Here is a 21,404-nt window from a genome sequence, read left to right as displayed (position 1 = left end):
AGTGTGGTGGAGGTACCTGTACCAGACAGGGGAGACAGGCCAGGGCAGACGGTGAACAGAGAGGGGTGAGTGTGGTGGGGTACCTGTACCAGACAGGGGGAGACAGGCCAGGGCAGACGGTGAACAGAGAGGGGTGAGTGTGGTGGGGTACCTGTACCAGACAGGGGGAGACAGGCCAGGGCAGACGGTGAACAGAGTGGGGTGAGTGTGGTGGGGTAACCAGACAGGGGAGACAACCAGGGCAGACGGTGAACAGAGAGGGGTGAGTGTGGTGGGGTACCTGTACCAGACAGGGGGAGACAGGCCAGGGCAGACGGTGAACAGAGAGGGGTGAGTGTGGTGGGGTACCTGTACCAGACAGGGGAGACAGGCCAGGGCAGACGGTGAACAGAGAGGGGTGAGTGTGGTGGGGGTACCTGTACCAGACAGGGGGAGACAGGCCAGGGCAGACGGTGAACAGAGAGGGGTGAGTGTGGTGGAGGTACCTGTACCAGACAGGGGAGACAGGCCAGGGCAGACGGTGAACAGAGAGGGGTGAGTGTGGTGGGGTACCTGTACCAGACAGGGGGAGACAACCAGGGCAGACGGTGAACAGAGAGGGTGAGTACCTGTACCAGACAGGGGGAGACAGGCCAGGGCAGACGGTGAACAGAGAGGGGTGAGTGTGGTGGGGTACCTGTACCAGACAGGGGGAGACAGGCCAGGGCAGACGGTGAACAGAGAGGGGTGAGTGTGGTGGGGTACCTGTACCAGACAGGGGGAGACAGACCAGGGCACGGTGAACAGAGAGGGGTGAGTGTGGTGGGGTACCTGTACCAGACAGGGGGAGACAGGCCAGGGCAGACGGTGAACAGAGAGGGGTGAGTGTGGTGGGGTACCTGTACCAGACAGGGGGAGACAGGCCAGGGCAGACGGTGAACAGAGAGGGGTGAGTGTGGTGGGGTACCTGTACCAGACAGGGGAGACAGGCCAGGGCAGACGGTGAACAGAGAGGGGTGAGTGTGGTGGGGTACCTGTACCAGACAGGGGAGACAGGCCAGGGCAGACGGTGAACAGAGAGGGGTGAGTGTGGTGGGGTACCTGTACCAGACAGGGGAGACAGGCCAGGGCAGACGGTGAACAGAGAGGGGTGAGTGTGGTGGGGTACCTGTACCAGACAGGGGGAGACAGGCCAGGGCAGACGGTGAACAGAGAGGGTGAGTGTGGTGGGGTACCTGTACCAGACAGGGGGAGACAGGCCAGGACAGACGGTGAACAGAGAGGGGTGAGTGTGGTGGGGTACCTGTACCAGACAGGGGGAGACAGGCCAGGGCAGACGGTGAACAGAGAGGGGTGAGTGTGGTGGGGTACCTGTACCAGACAGGGGAGACAGGCCAGGGCAGACGGTGAACAGAGAGGGGTGAGTGTGGTGGGGTACCTGTACCAGACAGGGAGAGACAGACCAGGGCAGACGGTGAACAGAGAGGGGTGAGTGTGATGGAGGTACCTGTACCAGACAGGGGAGACAGGCCAGGGCAGACGGTGAACAGAGAGGGGTGAGTGTGGTGGGGTACCTGTACCAGACAGGGGGAGACAGACCAGGGCAGACGGTGAACAGAGAGGGTGAGTGTGATGGAGGTACCTGTACCAGACAGGGGGAGACAGGCCAGGGCAGACGGTGAACAGAGAGGGGTGAGTGTGGTGGGGTACCTGTACCAGACAGGGGGAGTCAGGCCAGGGCAGACGGTGAACAGAGAGGGGTGAGTGTGGTGGGGTACCTGTACCAGACAGGGGGAGACAGGCCAGGGCAGACGGTGAACAGAGAGGGGTGAGTGTGATGGGGTACCTGTACCAGACAGGGGGAGACAGGCCAGGGCAGACGGTGAACAGAGAGGGGTGAGTGTGGTGGGGTACCTGTACCAGACAGGGGAGACAGACCAGGGCAGACGGTGAACAGAGTGTGATGGAGGTACCTGTGAGTGAACAGAGTGGGGCCAGTGTGGGGTACCTGTACCAGGTGGCCAGGGCAGACGGTGAACAGAGAGGGGTGAGTGTGGTGGGTACCTGTACCAGACAGGGGGAGACAGGCCAGGGCAGACGGTGAACAGAGAGGGGTGAGTGTGGTGGGGTTACCTGTACCAGACAGGGGGAGACAGGCCAGGACAGACGGTGAACAGAGAGGGGTGAGTGTGGTGGGGTACCTGTACCAGACAGGGGGAGACAGGCCAGGGCAGACGGTGAACAGAGAGGGGTGAGTGTGGTGGGGTACCTGTACCAGACAGAGGGAGACAGGCCAGGACAGACGGTGAACAGAGAGGGGTGAGTGTGATGGAGGTACCTGTACCAGACAGGGGGAGACAGGCCAGGGCAGACGGTGAACAGAGAGGGGTGAGTGTGGTGGGGTACCTGTACCAGACAGGGGGAGACAGGCCAGGGCAGACGGTGAACAGAGAGGGGTGAGTGTGATGGAGGTACCTGTACCAGACAGGGGGAGACAGGCCAGGGCAGACGGTGAACAGAGAGGGGTGAGTGTGGTGGGGGTACCTGTACCAGACAGAGGGAGACAGGCCAGGACAGACGGTGAACAGAGAGGGGTGAGTGTGATGGAGGTACCTGTACCAGACAGGGGGAGACAGGCCAGGACAGACGGTGAACAGAGAGGGGTGAGTGTGGTGGGGTACCTGTACCAGACAGGGGAGACAGGCCAGGGCAGACGGTGAACAGAGAGGGGTGAGTGTGATGGAGGTACCTGTACCAGACAGGGGGAGACAGGCCAGGGCAGACGGTGAACAGAGAGGGGTGAGTGTGGTGGGGTACCTGTACCAGACAGGGGGAGACAGGCCAGGGCAGACGGTGAACAGAGAGGGGTGAGTGTGGTGGGGTACCTGTACCAGACAGGGGGAGACAGGCCAGGGCAGACGGTGAACAGAGAGGGGTGAGTGTGATGGAGGTACCTGTACCAGACAGGGGGAGTCAGGCCAGGGCAGACGGTGAACAGAGAGGGGTGAGTGTGGTGGGGGTACCTGTACCAGACAGGGGGAGACAGGCCAGGGCAGACGGTGAACAGAGAGGGGTGAGTGTGGTGGGGTACCTGTACCAGACAGGGGAGACAGGCCAGGGCAGACGGTGAACAGAGAGGGTGAGTGTGGTGGGGTACCTGTACCAGACAGGGGGAGACAGGCCAGGGCAGACGATGAACAGAGAGGGGTGAGTGTGGTGGGGTACCTGTACCAGACAGGGGGAGTCAGGCCAGGGCAGACGGTGAACAGAGAGGGGTGAGTGTGGTGGGGGTACCTGTACCACACAAGGAGACAGGCCAGGGCAGACGGTGAACAGAGAGGGGTGAGTGTGGTGGGGTACCTGTACCAGACAGGGGGAGACAGGCCAGGGCAGACGGTGAACAGAGAGGGGTGAGTGTGGTGGGGTACCTGTACCACACAAGGAGACAGGCCAGGGCAGACGGTGAACAGAGAGGGGTGAGTGTGATGGAGGTACCTGTACCAGACCGGGGGAGACAGGCCAGGGCAGACGGTGAACAGAGAGGGGTGAGTGTGGTGGGGTACCTGTACCAGACAGGGGGAGACAGGCCAGGGCAGACGGTGAACAGAGAGGGGTGAGTGTGGTGGGGTACCTGTACCAGACAGGGGGAGACAGGCCAGGGCAGACGGTGAACAGAGAGGGGTGAGTGTGGTGGGGTACCTGTACCAGACAGGGGGAGACAGGCCAGGGCAGACGGTGAACAGAGAGGGGTGAGTGTGGTGGGGTACCTGTACCACACAAGGAGACAGGCCAGGACAGACGGTGAACAGAGTGGGGTGAGTGTGGTGGGGTACCTGTACCAGACAGGGGGAGACAGGCCAGGGCAGACGGTGAACAGAGAGGGGTGAGTGTGGTGGGGTACCTGTACCAGACAGGGGGAGACAGGCCAGGGCAGACGGTGAACAGAGAGGGGGGAGTGTGGTGGGGGTACTTGTACCAGACAGGGGGAGTCAGGCCAGGGCAGACGGTGAACAGATCGCCAGGTGGAATCCAAGCAGCAGTGCAGCAGGCAACAGGAGTAGGTGTCACACCCACTTAGCTGTTGTGAAAGCAGCAGCTACACTTCCTGGGGTCCACACAAAATATGAAACATAGCATGATACAGAACATTAATAGACATTAACAGCACACAAGGACAGAACTATATACATTTAAACATGGCCTACATATCAATACATACACACAAACTATCTAGGTCAAATAGGGGAGAGGCGTTGTGCCGTGAGGTGTTGCTTTATCTGTTTTTTGATCCACGTTTGCTGTTTATTTGAGCATTGAGTTCCATGCAATAATGGCTCTATATAATACTGCACGCTTTCTTGTATTTGTTCTGGATTTGGGGACTGTGAATAGACCCCTGTTGGCATGTCTGGTGGGGTAAGCGTGTGTGTCAGAGCTGTGTGTAAGTTGACTACGCAAACAATTTGGAATTTTCAACACATGCAATTGTAACGGATGTGAAATGGCTAGCTTAGTTAGCGGTGCGCGCTAAATAGCGTTTCAATCGGTGACGTCACTTGCTCTGAGACCTTGAAGTAGTGGTTCCCCTTGCTCTGCAAGGGCCGCGGCTTTTGTGGAGCGATGGGTAACGATGCTTCGTGGGTGACTGTTGTTGATGTGTGCAGAGCGTCCCTGGTTCGCGCCCGGGTATGGGCGAGGGGACGGTCTAAAGTTATACTGTTTTGCAATTGTACAAACATGCAAATTCACTGCACACGGCCCTGAGATCCACACACAATGGTAAAGTCATTTAACCTGTCGTTTTGAGCCGCACCGTCTGCAATCCCTGTTCTGTTCGCCACACATAACCCAGTCAGTATTTTAAAAACCATACATTCTTAAAAACACTTAACAAGTCTAGGCCAACGAAAGAGGACATAGACTTCACCTTGAAGATTTATACGTAACATTTAAAAACACGTTCCAGTCGCGAGCTGCAGTGAAAAGAGGAGCGGCCCAGGGATGTGTGTGCTTTGGGGACATTTAACAGACTGTGACTGGCAGAACGGGTGTTGTATGTGTAGGAGGAGGGCTGCAGTAGATATCTCAGATAAGGGGGAGTGATACGTGTGTGAATTAGACTCTTTTCCTTTCCTGCTAAGCAAAGTACTTAAGTAAAAATACTTTACAGTTCTACTAAAGTCGTTTTTTGTGGAATCTTCATTTGACTATTTATGTTTGACTACTTTTACTTCACTACATTTCTTAAGAAATTATTGTACTTTTTACTCCATTCATTGTCTTTGACACACAAAAGTACTCATTACATTTCTAATGCTTAGCAGGAAAGGAAAAGAGTCAAATTCACACACTTATCACTCCCCCCTATCTGAGATATCTACTGCAGCCCTCCTCCTCCACATACAACACCCGTTCTGCCAGTCACATTCTTTTAAAGGTCCCCAATGCACACACATCCCTGGGCCGCTCCTCTTTTCAGTTCTCTGCAGCTAGCGACTGGAACGTGTTTATAAATGTTACGAATAAATGTGTTGTGTTGCCACCATGCTGTGTTGTCATGTGTTGCTGCCTTGCTATGTTGTTGTCTTAGGTCTCTCTTTATGTAGTGTTATGTCTCTCTTGTTGTGATGTGTGTTTTGTCTGATATGTATATTGTATTTAATAATACAAATAAATGAATCCCATGCCCATGTCCCCACAGGAGGCCTTTTGCCTTTTGGTAGGCCATCATTGTAAATGAGAATTTGTTCTTAACTGACTTGCCTAGTTGAAAAATGTTTAATAAAATACATGTTTAGAAAAAACATCCCTGGTCACCCCTACTGCCTCTGATCTGGGGCCTGTTGCACAAAAGTAGAATTAAGACATCCGGGATAAATGACTCAGCTGAGCTCAATGAAGCCAAAACATGTGCGTCCAGGCTTAATTGGTTGCACAAAGACCAAGCCAGGATGAGCAGACACGGATTCATTAAGCCAGGTGAAACCAATCCTGGATAGGTGCGCGCTCACGGCTCACTCAAATAGACCCCGCCACAGATCACAGATTAAAAACTGATTTACCATGGCAACTAGAGCCGCGTACTTTTCCCCGTCGGAAGCACAAATCCTCATGGAGGCATACGAGGAGGTAAAAGATATAATTAAGAAGAAAGGCAACACCGCCACAGTGATAAAGCAAAGAGAAAAAGCGTGGCAAAGTATTGCAGACCGCCTGAATGCGTAAGTAGTGCACAATTACACACTCACCGCTCCGCTGAAACATCACAATTACAATTCAAATATTTAATTCACATCTCCAAAAATGCAGTTGTACTGTAATTATGAAACGGTTAAATTTTTAATTGAAATGCACTGCAGATATGAGTGAAATTGTGTAAAGTAACTCCGTCACACTGTATAAAGCTATGATAAATATTTTGATATTTTTACTGAAAACAAGACAAAAATACCAAGTAATTTTTTGCAGTGTGACTCCATTAAATGTGTGTGTGTGTGTGTGTGTGTGTAGATTAAACATGAACGGGCCAAAACGGACATGGCAGGTCAAAATCAAATACAAGAACATTCTGCAGAATGGTATGGTCCCTGACTAATATTTAACAAAGCACAAGCATATATTGTACCCAGAAGGTGCCTGCTCACACATTGTCTGTACTGTTTTAGCAGTGAAAAAGAATACCCACAGACGAGGCACGGGTGGTGGGTCACCAAAGGCTGACCTTACCCCAGCAGAGGACATGGCCTTGGAGCTAAATAAAGGCAGGCCCGTCTTAGAGGGGATCCCTGGGGGGAAAGAGACGAGCATAGGTTCCTCCCAAGATGCCACCCGCTTCATTCAAGGTATGTCCTTCCATCTCTACATGGGATACAACCACATTCATATTGAATCAATTTGGACTGTCTGACTTTGGTTTACCTATTGCCTGGCAGCACTGTGTTCCTGTTAGAGCCACCAGCACAAGCACCAGACGATGCTGATCCAGTGAGTACTCCATCAAAGGCATACTGTAGGCCTGGCATGTCTTGTCTACTAGCTTCAATATGAATCCGATTAAATGTGATAGGGTGAAGGCCCCAGTGCAGCAGCAACAGCACATGATGGAGACTATGATGAGGAGGAGACCATCTCTCTGGATTCCAGAAGGCATGAGGTATCATGTTAAGACTGTGAAAGTACTATTTACTCTACAATGGTGAGGAGTCCTCATCAAAATAAAAAAATCTCATTTCTTTTACAGGACCCAGATGCTATACAGTGGGAAAACCAGCCTGGCAACATAGTGCGTATTAATAAAAGGACACCACATCCTGCCAAATTCCAGCTGCGCTAATTGTATTGTGTTCACAGAGCTCACAAGCTATCAGAAAGTTGTATGGCAACCACCTCCGGCGCCAAATAGAACTGGCAGACATAGACATTCAGTACAAGAAGAAAAAGATGGAAAATCTTGCACTGGAGTCCGAAATAAAAAAGAGGACAATTAGGAAACTGGACCTTGAAATAAAAAAACTTGAGAGGGAGGTGAGATATGCCTTCAATGTACACTGTATGCTAACTGTAACACAAATGTATTAATCATTATTTTTCTTTCCTCCCCCAGCTCCAAGAAGATGACACAGCTCAAAATAAAAATTAGGTATATTCTCGTAAAGTCAAGTGAGCCATGACATATGAGCTCTTATTGTGAGCACACAGGACGGTGGCATTTTTCTAAGGTTTTTTTTATTTTCCCAGCAATCAGTACAACCAAGTCATCATTATAAGGCATCGCCCTCTTTTGCCCACCCCCCCAGCACCAGGTGTGGCCACTAGCCTATATGAAGGCCCAAAATTGTGTGTTCCTTTCTGCTCTGACAATGGCATGCCCATTCTTGCGAGATGTGGTGGATGAAGAAGCACTTGTGCTGAGGAGAGCCTTCAGGCGAGAAAGGGTCTTCAGGGACCGGTTGGACCCACTGGCCTTCCCTGATGACCATCTATATGAAAGATACAGGTTTTCTGCAGATGGCATCAGGTATCTATGCAGACTACTGGGTCCCAGGATTAAGCACCGCACTGCACGGAGCCATGCACTGAGTGTGGAGCAAATGGTTTGTGTGGCCTTGCGCTTTTTTGCTAGTGGAGCCTTCCTGTACTCAGTGGGGGATGCTGAACAAGGCCACAATTTGCCGCACAATAAGGAGTGTGTGTCTGGCTATCAAAGCATTAGCAGATGTCTTAATCTCCTTCCCTGGCCACAGAAGACTCTGACATCAAAGAGGAGTTCTATAGGATTGCAGGTAAGAGGATCTACAAATTACAGGACAACTGTTAACACATAGTAGGATACTCATTACTTTGTGTGACAGGTTTCCCCAATGTCATTGGTGCAGTGGACTGCACACACATAAGGATAAAAGCCCCCTCAGGTGCCCATGAGGCCGATTTTGTGAATAGGAAATCCTTTCACAGCATTAATGTTCAGGTGAACATAACTTTTGATATTGTCCATTGACGAACACTCTGCATTGCCAGTGATGTGCATTGATTGGTGTAATATTCCTCATCTTATGATTTCAGATGGTCTGCAATGCTGACTGTGATCAGCAATGTTGTGGCAAAATGGCCTGGCTCAGTCCATGACTCCAGAATCTTTCGGGCCTCTGAAATCTATCAGTGCCTATCACAAGGTAAGCCACACAACCCCTATTTATAACCATCATGGCTGTGTCAAGAATATCACTGTGTTTTGAGGTAGTAATGATGAGATTTTGTGTTGACAGGTGAATTCTCTGGTGTGTTGCTGGGAGACAGGGGGTATGGCTGCCAGCCTTTTCTCCTGACACCTTTCACAGACTCCCAGGAAGCACAGCAGGCCTACAACCATGCCCATGCCAGGACCAGGGCCAGAGTTGAAATGACCTTTGGCCTCCTGAAGGCACGCTTTCACTGCCTTCACAAATTAAGGGTCAGCCCTGTTAGGGCATGTGATATTACTGTGGCTTGTGCTGTCCTCCACAATGTGGCCTGCCTGAGGAAGGAGAGGGCCCCCAGAGTGCCACCAGCCATGGACTGGGACAATCCGGCAATCTTCCCTGATGACGACAGTGGTCGGCTGCTGAGGGACCAATATGTGTTGAATTATTTTAGTTAGTATGTGTGCTTTCAATTTTGGTTAAATATGTCCTGCGGTGGCAGAGGAATTTGGTTTTTTTTGGGTTCGTTTTTTGACGAATTTGGCCTCTTATGATGTTTGTGCGGTATACTGTGTGTAATACAAGGCTGCAGGGAGGCTACTGCATCCATTCATTTGTCTGTTCAGTTGATGTGTATGGATTTGTCCTGCATTTATTTTAGTGTGCAGACATGCAGGGTGTGTTATACACATTCAAAGGTCTGTATATGTATCATTTTGTATAATATGCTTGGATTCTGTGCTTTCCATCTTGTAGAGTCACTGTGACTTCAGTTTCGAAAGGAGCTGATGGTTTACCTACTTTGTTTTGTCCTTATTCAATAAAGGAACATAATGTTACACATTGTGTTTTTATATTCATATGGAATGTGTATTTGTTTATATGACAGAGTACTAGGGCCACACTGAAGAAAAAGGATAAAGTCATAAATTTATGAGGCTGGTTCTTTCTGCAGAAAAGCTACATATTGTTTTTACAGTTTTGATACTTATGACAATGTGATACTTAATATTCTGGCACATCAGCATGTCTTTGTTTATGAAACCATACTGAAGTACAATTTCACGAAATGCCCCACATCTGTCATTTTAACAACTGTCCTCCTTTAAAACAACTGGTTACAATATTATGACTTGTGTTTTTTTTCCCCTCTGTGGCCCTAATATTCTATCATTTTATATATAGCCTTATAGTCTATGGGAAACTGTAAATTATCTAATGATAGCAACATCATCTAAAAATCATTTTTTATCCAAAATCATTGAAATTAATGATCACAAACGTTTAAATAATAACAGTGGGTCTAGTTATATGTGATAACAATGTATAGTGAGCAGTGAAATAACTATTGGTTTCCATTTGTGGTGACTGCTGACTGACATTAGGGATGAGATAAAATAGATCCTGGAATTTAGCCTGGTCTGGAGCAGGCTAGCTCCACAGAATAAATCTCCATGGTAATTTATACCATAACATATCCTCCTGCCCCCTATCCATCTTTAGTGCAACCGGATTACGGATCAATTGAGCCAGGATCACCAAGATATCCTGGCTTAATCCCTTATCCTAGTTTTGTGCAACAGGCCCCTGGAGGATTCACCAAACGCACATGCATTGTTTGTAAATTATGTCTGAATGTTGGAGTTTGCCCGTGGCTTTTCAAAAATTTAAAAACAACGACAAAATGGTACCATGTGGTTTGCTTAATTGAAGGAATTTGAAATTATTTTTACTTTTACTTTTGATACCTAAGTACATTTAAAATCCAAATACTTTTAGAATTTTACCCAAATAGTATTTTACTGGGTGACTTTTACTTGAGTAATTTTTTAATCTTTATTTTTACTCAAGTATGAAAATGTGGTACTTTTTCCACCACTGATAAAAACACAAAATTCAATGTCAGAGTAGATTCCTGTGTAGATGCTGTGCAAATAAAATGACTTTACCATCTCTGGGTTTTTCAAGCTTGCATTGCACAGTGTTACTGCATTCTTTTAAACTGTGGACCCAAAAAATATCGACATAACAATGCAACTTGAATTTTATGTCAAGCTATGGGAATATTTGATACATTCATCACAATCATTAAAATGTGTGATAATTGTTATCTTATCTGCTATAGCGGTCAGCTAGAGTGGAAAACAGCTAACCGATTACGCTAGCTATCGGTTAGCTGGCTGCTGCCGAGGCCGCGACATTTAGTTTACCAGGCTTGTGTTTGGGTTAACTACTGAAAATATGTTTAAGAATTTAGCTAGATAGCTATAGCTTAGCTATGTTATTTATTTATTGCTGGCTTAGCTAATGCAAGTAAGTTAGCTAACAGTTTGACACTTAAGTATTAGTCAGCATTAATGTTAGCTTCTACTATTTCTACTACTAGTCAACGAGTTCCAACAGACGATAAACGGGCTAGCAAGTTGTTTTCTTGCAAGGTTTAACCTAACAAGGTAGCTATCTAGTTTAGTTTCTATATTTTCCCCATGATGCACAGGTAAAGCTTGAAAAACGTTTGACAGGTTAGGTATTATGCTAGCTGTCTTGTACAGTAGTAGCTATTCAGTTGGTGTGGATGGGGTATCAACACAGAAAGGTTACAAGGGTTGTTATCGTTTTGATGCGCAGTATTGTCAATGTCAGTCAACATTACATTTACATATTGACCAGAGGGGGGGATTGCACTCCCCTTTGATGCATAAAAGCCTACAAATGATTTTGCTACAATATAATGTAGTTCTAGTTAAGTCTCAGAAATCCCAGACCGATAATTGGGATGGGCTCATTGTAATGGATGGAATGGAATACATAGAATGGAGTCAAACATGTGGATTCCATCTGTTTGATTGGTTTAATACCGTTCAATATATTCCATTCCAGCCATTACAATGAGCCAGTCCTCCGATATATCATCCCACCAGCCTCCTCCGGCTGGAACGTTGGTACGTTCTGGAAGGCTGTCTAGACTAGTCCTAGCTCAAACCAAAAATGTCTCTTCTAAGTGAACACCTGTAATTCTTTACCATTATCAATACCAACACAGTTTTTTTTTTCAGATCTGAAAGTCCAACTTGGCCAGCCAGGTGTTGTAGACTGTGGTGTCAGTGCACCCCAGCTTGGGTGCAATGGTCCTCAGCTCCACATGAGTTCTACTATGTGGTACATCATGCAATCTATTCAGAGTAAATATTCCCTGTACCAGCGGCTCATCCGCACCATCGCTGCAATTCGCTCTTTCCAACACAACAATGTGGAGGATCTCATTCGAAGTGTAGGTTGGCTTATCTTTGAACTGCAGAGATGAAAGGTTAACACTCACACCACTGTACTTATTTCATCGGTGGTGCCCTAGAGCTTACCTTATTTTAGAAAAGATAACTCCTTCAATGCCCACACATTTTCTCTGCGTGTTGGTCATTTTGTCAACACTTCGTAGTTCTAAAGCTATCTTTCAACTCTGCCACAATTCTGATTGTCTGATGTTATTGAATATGACTTTTTGTTTATGGTGTCTGTTATCTGCGACAATTACATCCATGTCTCTACTATCAGGGTGCTGATGTGAACCATATGCATGGCACTCTAAAGCTCTTGCACTGTGCCTGTATGGTGGCATGGTGGCTGATGCAGACTGTGTGGAGCTGTTGTTGGAGAAAGGAGCAGAGGTATGTGTTTTTAACTCTCTCTCATCCATCTGAAATGAGCTAGCTACCAATTGAGCTCATTTCTGTACTTTGTAAAATTTTGTTTTTGTTAATAAATTAGATCCTGAAGTAATATCCTGGTATTTTTGTACATGCTGCAAGCCTCTGAAAATCTAACCTGCTCCTCCCACTTGGATCCCTCCTCAGAATTACAGCACATAATAGTGAATGTATTATCTGTGAACTTTGCTCTATAATAGCTGCTGTTATGATACTATGTAATGCCTCCAATTGTAAAATAAACCATTCTCTGCCATTCTCTAAAGGACTAATAACGATGTTTTACTCTACCTCTCTTCTTAGCTCTAAAGCTATGCTACCCTGCCGCCCTGGGGCCCTGTGGCTGCAGGGTAGCGTAGTGGTTAGAATGTTGGACTAGTAACCGGAAGGTTGCAAGTTCAAACCCCCGAGCTGACAAGGTACTGAACAGGCAGTTAACCCACTGTTCCTAGGCCGTCATTGAAAATAAGAATTTGTTCTTAACTGACTTGCCTAGTTAAATAAAGGTTTAAATAAAAAGGTAGATGGCTACAAGTGGTACTCACTATTGTGTTGTGTTGTATTAGCCCCAAACATAACACTTTGTATTCCGGACAAAATGTGAATTGCTTGGCCACATTTCTTGCAGTATTATTTTAGTGCCTTATTGCATACAGGATGCATGTTTTGGAATATGTTTTATTCTATACAGGCTTCCTCCTTTTTTACTATGTCAGGTTAGTATTGTGGAGTAACTACAATGTTGTTGATCAATCCTCAGTTTTCTCCTATCACAGCCATTCAACTCCGTAACTGTTTTAAGGTCACCATTGGCCTCAAGGTGAAATCCCTGTGCAGTTTCCTTCCACTCCAGCAACTGAGTTAGGAAGGACGCCTGTATCTTTGTAGTGACTCTGTCTATTGATACACCATCCAAAGCATAATTCATAACTTCACCATGCTCAAAGGGATATTCAATGTCTGCTTTTCAATTTTTTACCCATCTACCATTAGTATCCCTTCTTTGAGAGGCATTGGAAAACGTCCCTGGCCTTTGTGGTTGATTCTGTGTTTGAAATTCATTGCTCGACTGAGGGACCTTACAGATCAAATCAAATCAAATGTATTTGTCACATACACATGGTTAGCAGATGTTAATGCGAGTGTAGCGAAATGCTTGTGCTTCTAGTTCCGACAATGCAGTAATAACCAACGAGTAATCTAACCTAACAATTCCAAAACTACTACCTTATACACACAAGTGTAAAGGGATAAAGAATATGTACATAAAGATATATGAATGAGTGATGGTACAGAACGGAATAGGCAAGATGCAGTAGATGGTATCGAGTACAGTATATACATATGATATGAGTAATGTAGGGTATGTAAACAAAGTGGCACAGTTTAAAGTGGCTAGTGATACATGTATTACATAAAGATGCAGTAGATGATATAGAGTACAGTAAATACATATACATATGAGATGAGTAATGTAGGGTATGTAAACATTATATTAAGTAGCATTGTTTAAAGTGGCTAGTGATATATTTTACATCAATTCCCATCAATTCCCATTATTAAAGTGGCTGGAGTTGAGTCACTGTGTTGGCAGCAGCCACTCAATGTTAGTGGTGGCTGTTTAACAGTCTGATGCCTTTGAGATAGAAGCTGTTTTTCAGTCTCTCGGTCCCTGCTTTGATGCACCTGTACTGACCATGCCTTCTGGATGATAGTGGGGTGAACAGGCAGTGGCTCGGGTGGTTGTTGTACTTGATGATCTTTATGGCCTTCCTGTGACATCGGGTGGTGTAGGTGTCCTGGAGGGCAGGTAGTTTGCCCCCGGTGATGCGTTGTGCAGACCTCACTACCCTCTGGAGAGCCTTACGGTTGTGGGCGGAGCAGTTGCCGTACCAGGCGGTGATACAGCCCGACAGGATGCTCTCGATTGTGCATCTGTAGAAGTTTGTGAGTGCTTTTGGTGACAAGCCGAATTTCTTCAGCCTCCTGAGGTTGAAGAGGCGCTGCTCCTCCTTCTTCACGACGCTGTCAGTGTGAGTGGACCAATTCAGTTTGTCCGTGATGTGTACGCCTAGGAACTTAAAACTTACTACCATCTCCACTACTGTCCCATCGATGTGGATAGGGGGGTGCTCCCTCTGCTGTTTCCTGAAGTCCACAATCATATCCTTTGTTTTGTTGACGTTGAGTGTGAGGTTATTTTCCTGACACCACACTCCGAGGGCGCCCACCTCCTCCCTGTAGGCCGATAATTGTATGTGTGGGGTACAGAGCTGAGGTAGTCATTAAACACTATTATTATCACACAGAGTCCATTCAACTTATGTGATCAGGTGATTTTTCTTTATTCCTGAACTTATTTAGGCTTGCCATAACAAAGGTTTTGAATACTTATTGACTCAACACAAACATTTAGAAAAACATAATTACACTTTGACATTATGGGGTTTTGTTTGTAGGCCAGTGACAATAAATCAAAATTGAATCCATTTTAAATTCAGGCCGTAACACAACAAAATGTGGAAAAAGTCAACGGGTGTGAATACTTTCCGGAAGACATGGTATGTGTCTGTTATACAAAATCATCTGTATTATACCACTTCCTGTCAAGTTTCATAAGTGTGAAAATTTGTATTTGGTATTTGTGTGAGCTATACATGTTATTGAATGCAAATGGTACAGTTTACTCTCTTATTTTAGTTGGAGTATGCTGATCTACAACCAGCTAATTAAGAATAAAAATATATTTTGGTTTCCATAAAGACTAGGTCAACTTTCATTTTTTAAAATGTTTACATCAGTATTTTCAATGGTGCTTATTTGCAAAGAAAATTTTGAAAAGAAAAAGCCATATCTCAGACTGGGCAATAAAAAGATTAAGATGGGCAAAAGAACACATACACTGGACAGAGATATGGCTTTTTCTTTTCAACTCTGCCTAGAAGGCCAGAATCCCGGAGTTGCCTCTTCACTGTTGACATTGAGACTGGTGTTTTGCGGGTACTATTTAATGAAGCTGCCAGTTGAGGACGTGTGAGGCGTCTGTTTCTCAAACTAGACACTCTAATGTACTTGTCCTCTTGCTCAGTTGTGCACCAGGCCTCCCATTCCTCTTTCTATTCTGGTTAGAGACAGTTTGCACTGTTCTGTGAAGGGAGTAGTACACAGAGTTGTACCAGATCTTCAGTTTCTTGGCAATTTCTTGCATGGAATAGCCTTCACTTCTCAGAACATGAATAGACTGACGAGTTTCAGAAGAAAGGTCTTTCTTTCTGTCCATTTTGAGCCTGTAATCAAACCCACAAATGCTGATGCTCCAGATACTCAACTAGTCCTAAAGAAGGCCAGTTATTTTTCTTTAATCAGGACAACAGTTTGCAGCTGTTCTAACATAATTGCAAAAGGGTTTTCTAATGATCAATTAGCCTTTTAAAATGATAAACTTGGATTAGCTAACACAACGTGCCATTGGAACACAGGAGTGATGGTTGCTGATAATGGGCCTCTGTACGCCTATGTAGATTTGCCATTAAAAATCTGCCGTTTTCCAGCTACACTAGTCATTTACAACATGAACAATGTCTACGCTGTATTTCTGATCAATTTAATGTTATTTTAATGGATCAAAAATGTGATTTTCTTTAAAAAACAAGGACATTTCTAAGTGACCCTTAACTTTTGAACGGTAGTGTATATAACAGTGATAGTTCATTTGTTTGTCTCTTAACAATGTCAACCTACAAAGGCTGTGTTCATACAGGCTGCCCAACTGATCTTTTCCCCCCAATTATTGACAAAAGAGCTAATCTGGAGGGGGGAGGGGGTAAGTGTAAATGCAACGTGCTTTTTTCTGTCTAAATAATTAAAAAAAGAAAACACCTTTCCTTATATTATACACTGGATTTTTCCCCCTTCTTTTTGTTGTTGTTCGGTAGCGGCAGTCTACGCCCCTTCGTCGGTCGTCAACATTACTATTAGTAGTGGGAACTAAGGACGGGATACTTGAATTAAGTGTTTGTCCTTCAACGAGCGACGACTTGTTTTCAGTTGAGAAATACTGCACCAAACATCTTAGTTAGATGCAAATTGCGTGACTAAAGCCTCTCAAAATTAAAGTTGCAATATGCACAAAAAGCTCCGCCATTTCTTGGTTGCTGAAATTCTAATATTTCAGGGTATTTGACAAAACAAGCAATGTATAGTGTAGGGAATTATTGTACCATCTAAAGTGCTGTGATTTTTTTTTCAATAACCAAAAATATTGTATTTTCAAACTTAAAAACAGGAAGCATAGAAGCTTCTTAGACTTGCTTTCAATGAGAATGACAGATCTATAACTCACATTTCAGCTAGCCCAAAAAGTTACATATAGCAGCTTTAAATACAGAGTTCTGGATTTATTTTAGATTTAATTCAGACTATTTTGAGAAAGTGCATTGCTATGTTTGTTGCTACGGCGTCTCGTGTGACAAACAATAATATTGCCGTTTTTTAAGTGATTTTCTTTTAAGGGAGTAAGCGAGGCAAAAACATTTGCTTCGCCTTGCTGAGTTCTCCTAGGTGCAAATTGAAGCTAGTATGCGGGCACCTTGAGCCGCTATGTAGTTTCATCTCGTGCAATTTTGTAATTGTCCAGAAGGGGTCTCTAGCCTTCAACACACAAATCAATGTTTGCTTCAATAGCAGGAGAGACTGTTTTGGATAGATCTATGTATAGTCAATCAAGTGAAAAATAGGTTAATAATCCTCAGTAATGTTTTGTTATTGAAAAAATATCAAGACAATAAATAAATATTTGGTTTAACAAAGTCTTAAGAAGTACATACTGTACTCACAAAATGAGTTTATACATTTTCTGTCCAAATAACACCCTATTTACAGAAGAATACAGTGTACTCTTGTTTATTTATTGACCCTTAATTTATCTGGTAAAATGACTGATAACATATTCTCTCATACAGCAACGACGCAAGGCAATGCAATGTCCCCTTCACTGGCACAGGACATTGGATCTCCTTAGACCAGAGGGAAGAGGGCCCCCTACTGGACCTCCAACACCACTTCCAGCAGCATCTGGTCTCCCATTCATGGACCAGTACTGACCCTACTTGGCTTCAGCAGTGGGATGCAGGGTAGTATGCACCTGGCTGTGAATAATGTACAGATAGGTCTTGTATGCCATTGTTGGTGTAGCACTACTGAAGACTGACGGTTCATATATTTGACTGTTTATCTTAGTGTTTACAGTGGCTGCCACTCTAATATTTAACTTTATTGTCACAGTGTGAAAACAAAGCTATTTGGACAATTTTAAAATCCCCCTTTGTCTTCATTGGCTGCTTCCCCCTTGTTTACATGTCAGCAGGTTCAAACGTACCACTCGATAATAATCCTTTGTTGAGTTACTAGTAGGTATTTTTTTTAGACATTTCCAATGCTATATTTTAGCCCCATGTCTCAACACAGACAGGACGTTAGTTTCCCAGCGAGAGAAAACAAAGGGGGAGAATTTCAGGAAGGAAAGTAAAGCAACAAAGAAAAAAGGCCCCCTGTCAGCTCTCTCTCACATTACTTCCTTAACTGGATCATACAGTAGTTTATACACTCCATCTGTTCAATGTCTGGATTTTCTTGACTTAAAACGAGTTATATTGTACATTTCCAATCCTACTGTATTATTGCATTATTATTGTAGCCTACTACAGTGTACATTTTTCAATCCTTCAATATATCAGGATTTTTACTCGTATCAGGCTTGAAAATGTTAAATGGATAAAAACAATGTAATGAAAAATGTTAGGACAAAATTATGTGAATTTTTTAATGAGAGCATTGTAACTGCCCTCATCAGAGATGGTCTATAATGTCGTAACGAGTTTTAAATGTGACATTTATAACTATGACAGAAGATTGTAAAAAGTTAACCACCCTCATCAAACCTAACAACAGTGCTCATCCATACATAGAAATAGAATAAGCATTCTAGTTCTGGATTCATTTTAGTTCTAGAATCATTCTAGTTCTGTGGCTCCACATGCCCAGGGTTGGAGGCAGGCCAGGCCAGCGGTGGTTATGCAAGACATAACATTAAGGACTGAATACATAATTAAAGACAGTCTGTTTTCCAAATGGCACCCGTTTCCCTTTAAAGTGCACTTTTTTTTTACCATGGCCCATAGTTGTATTTGTTCACAGGCTCCTAGCTTAGTCAGGATGCAGAATATGGGAACAACAGTTGGCTAACAAAGCAAATGGGTAGAGAATTAGACCTAGGCAATAATGATGAGCAACACACACTGCTGGCGGTTTCTAAAAAAGAGGGAAGCGTACAGTGTACTGACTAACCAGTCTGTTATTTTGCATCTTGAAATCTATATACCTGCTTCATGTGAAAGGTTCTGAATTAAGAATTTAATACCCAGCCATTTTTTATAGCGACCAGCTTCTATTAATAATAATAATACATAATAATAGTATTATATTTTTAAAGTGCACAAGGTAGAAAACAAAACACATCAAACCATTACCTACTAATACATTATATAGACTTTAACCATATTCTATTTTATTATTTTCTAGCTTTTACTTTAGATTTATTACAAACAACGTTTTACACTTTGCATTTTCTTCTCCAGAAACAGACAGTATATATATATTTTTTACATTTAACTAGGCAAGTCAGTTAAGAACAAAATATTTACAAAACCGGACGACGCTGGGCCAATTGTGTGCCGTCGACTGGGACTCCCAAACACGGCCGGTTGTGATACAGCCTGGAATTGAACCAGGGTGTCTGTAGTGACGCCTCTAGCACTGAGTTGCAGTGCCTTTCACCGCTGCGCCACTCGGGTGCCCCATGTATATCTAGTTAATATTAGAAGGAGAGAGACAAAACTCATGTATTTCATCACCACATCCCAGAGACTGGTTAGTAAGGTAACCAAAACAGCCACAAATGCAAGGTGCCTTTTTGTTTGATTTGAAAGCTGTCAGAGGTTATGAGTATGAGCAATGTATGAAATCAGTATTGTGTTCACTGTCAGAAATATATAGTAGACTTATGACACTCAAGGTACAGTACGAGTCAACATTTTGGACACACCTACTCATTCAAGGGCTTTTATTTATTTTACTATGTTCTACATTGTAGAATAATAGTGAAGACATACAATCTATGAAATAACACATATGGAATTATGTCCAGACTTTGACTGGTACTGTATATAAAATCAATTGTGGCCCTTGGGAAAATCTCAAAATAATGAAGGTAGGCGTATGTAAAAATAATAATATGCTTACTGTATTTCTAATGTAAATTGCAGCGCCTTTTTTAATGAGATAGCACAGAGTTTCTAAACCCAGAGGCGCGATATCACGAAACTTCTGGGAACGCTTGCGAAACAGACCAAGCAGACCTGGTCGTGGTTTACGGTTTGAGAAGTGAAAAATGATTCCTTAGTTGTCCATTTTCTCGAACTCTAAAGGCACAACCTAGATTCAAGCGAATGTCTTAAGTAGTTGAACATGGTATTACTCCAACCTCGTAAAAGTGACAAACTGCACGTTTTATTTTCGTCAAAAACAACTTTATAATGAAGGAGTACCTTTTGAGTTGACGGGTTGCACATGCGCAGTTTGGCGAGATTTTGCACATGAGCTTAGCTAACCGTGCGTTATCGGGGAATTCTATTGGAGAAGCAGTTTCTGCCCATCTTTATACTGTACTGTCTTTGATATGAGTTTATGAAGACTCTGACGTAGGTAGAACCTCGCGATGATTCAGGGAGGAGGGGAGTGTCAAATTCCAAAAGAGAAGAGAGGGAGAGGAGCGCAAAGGTGAGTTTTGAAAACAGTATATTATTGTCAAAATGTACAATCCATATGTAATTCCGTTGAAAATGTGACATAAGTATTGAAAGTCGTTAGAGTTTAGTGTGTTCGTTTCTAATGTTTTCGGCCATGAAATCTGAGTGGCCAATAAGTTGACAAAACTGTTGCGGTCTGTCTTCTCGCTCGCACTCGAGTGCCAGCCTATCTCCTTCAGCTTGCTCTAAGCTAACAAGTTGGTTAGCAGTTAGCAAAATAAAATGTCAACTAATAATTTATCAGCACTGCACGGTTGTAATGACATGCTCCTGTTGTCATGCATGAAGTTCGTTGTTGTTGAGGTTTTAGTACTGCACATTGCTTTTCCCTGACGGTGGTAGCGGCCTGTTCAAAGTTGGCACTGGGGAAACATGTAGTTTATGATATCTCCCATATTTTGAGTGGAATCGTCATGAACCAATCACATTATTCTGTCAGAAGTGATTGACAGTTCACTGAGCGATTGGGTAACGAGTCGGTGCTGATTAACATGTCTGTACCCAATAATTGAAAAGAAAAGGCGGTCCCGTGCGGGAAAAGGCACGGCTTGTGTGCAAAAAGGGTACTCCGGTCTCAGCTACCATGCTAAAACGCTAATTTGGCTAGACAGCTAATTTAACCAGTGTCTGAAGGTTTAAACTTTTAGCAAAAGCAATCGGGATTCTGCTTCTTAAAAATACAAGTTCATACCTTTTTAACTAACTAGACGTTTTCTTAATCACAATCATAAGAAATCCATACACCATTGGGCTTCTAGCTGAAATAATAACCTACAGTAAGTTACAAGTACACCAATGCAACACAATAGCTACCTGATGATAAAAAATATATATATATATATATATATATATATATATATATATATTCAAATTCCTCAACATACTCTCCTACATTCTATTGCCAGTTGGGACTTTAACGTCAGCCATATATTTATAACACGGTTCTTAAATGCAGTAAGTAACATTGATGGCTTGATCACAAGATAAAACTGTTGAAGGTAAATATATTTCTTAAACGCTGTTGAATATGCCGTTAATACGTGGTGCTACGTTAGTAAATAACATTGACACCTATAAATATGGTTATAATGTGCAACTATTACTTTGACATCTCATCCTCTAAGACAATGAGAATATTTATATATTATACATATCGATTAATATTTACACATATTAAT

At 44.1% G+C, this 21,404-nt stretch overlaps 1 protein-coding gene and 1 long non-coding RNA gene across 3 annotated transcripts in view; both read left to right on the top strand.

Annotated features, from left to right (window-relative positions):
• Window positions 1–6,040: 6,040 nt before the first annotated feature.
• LOC135572586 (uncharacterized) lies at window positions 6,041–9,496 on the top strand. 2 transcript variants are annotated; one of them, XR_010464430.1, is made up of 9 exons: window positions 6,042–6,557; window positions 6,645–6,963; window positions 7,046–7,132; window positions 7,220–7,261; window positions 7,330–7,503; window positions 7,583–7,618; window positions 7,717–8,261; window positions 8,542–8,651; window positions 8,745–9,496. It is a non-coding gene; the product is annotated as an uncharacterized LOC135572586 (long non-coding RNA). The 2 variants fall into 2 exon arrangements; XR_010464429.1 differs by having other exon boundaries at window positions 6,041–6,557; window positions 7,220–7,503.
• Window positions 9,497–20,139: 10,643 nt separating this feature from the next.
• The window catches only part of LOC115132518 (cyclic AMP-dependent transcription factor ATF-7-like), a 48,487-nt gene continuing 47,222 nt past the window's right edge, over window positions 20,140–21,404 (top strand). Inside the window, exon 1 of the mRNA XM_065020887.1 lies at window positions 20,140–20,197. The gene's annotated coding sequence lies outside the window, so the exon portion shown is untranslated. The remainder of the gene's footprint in view (window positions 20,198–21,404) is intronic.

Source organism: Oncorhynchus nerka, linkage group LG7 (assembly GCF_034236695.1).
Source record: "Oncorhynchus nerka isolate Pitt River linkage group LG7, Oner_Uvic_2.0, whole genome shotgun sequence".
Classification (NCBI taxonomy): domain Eukaryota; kingdom Metazoa; phylum Chordata; class Actinopteri; order Salmoniformes; family Salmonidae; genus Oncorhynchus; species Oncorhynchus nerka.
This window is presented reverse-complemented; position numbering and strand designations above follow the sequence as displayed.